The following is an 887-nucleotide window of genomic DNA, read 5'->3' as shown; positions in this document are numbered from 1 at the left end:
AAGAAGGAAACCAGTGTATAACGTTTTATTTGTCTTACAATTTCGGTTATTAATAGTAGCTCTGACCTGGATGTGTGAGTACATGCTTATGGTTCGCATAAAACGTTAAAATGTATTTATAGGTCCTGTGTTTGTGGGCCTAACAACAAACCTAATTTAAGATATTAATCATTGAAAATGTTGAGCACAGTTACTAAATCACGGGATACGTGTATTCAATCATAATACGAGGAAAATGAATGAACGTTGACTATTAGTTTAAAGGTAAGAAGCATCAGCTGATCAGCAAAACCCAGCGCGGTTCGGCACGGACTGGTAGCCAAGCAGAGGCAAGCCCGTTTCTAAGCACACAGCTGATCGTAAGGTAGCGTGGCCGAGCGGTCTAAGGCGCTGGTTTTAGGCACCAGTCCGAAAGGGCGTGGGTTCGAATCCCACCGCTGCCAATATAATTTTTTTACTTCACTTTTACAATAATTGTTAATCCATGAATTATCTATATATAATTAATTTTGACTTCTTAACTAGCAAGGATAACGCTTTTTCGAGAATGTAGAACTATTCTAACGCATCTATAGCTTATTATATGTGTAACTTTCGGTCAGAAAAAAGTCAGTAGGATATAATAATATGTTTTTATTTATTCAAAAGGGACACCAGTTAGCTATAGTCAGGGACATACACAGAAAGTGGGTCCTGGGGGTCCGGACCCTCGAATTCCCGATTATTCTGTAAATTTAATCTAATTTTAGGGATAAATTTACAAATTTTAATATAATTTATCCCCATATTGAATTTGAACCCCCCCGAACAAATTCCTAGGGAAGTGCCTGGCTGTACTAGTATAATTTATAAAAGTAAACCAGTCTTAGACAAGTAGAATGAGTGAA

At 37.3% G+C, this 887-nt stretch overlaps 1 non-coding gene across 1 annotated transcript; it reads left to right on the top strand.

The window, feature by feature from the left end:
- The first annotated feature begins 363 nt into the window (after positions 1 to 363).
- TRNAL-UAG (transfer RNA leucine (anticodon UAG)) lies at positions 364 to 443 on the top strand. The gene has a single exon. It is a non-coding gene; the product is annotated as a tRNA-Leu (tRNA).
- The last annotated feature ends 444 nt before the right edge of the window (positions 444 to 887 follow it).

This window comes from Thermobia domestica, chromosome 5, assembly GCF_964235325.1.
Source record: "Thermobia domestica chromosome 5, izTheDome1.hap1.1, whole genome shotgun sequence".
Classification (NCBI taxonomy): domain Eukaryota; kingdom Metazoa; phylum Arthropoda; class Insecta; order Zygentoma; family Lepismatidae; genus Thermobia; species Thermobia domestica.
The sequence above is the reverse complement of the archived record's forward strand: the minus strand, read 5'-3'. Positions and strand labels throughout refer to the sequence as shown.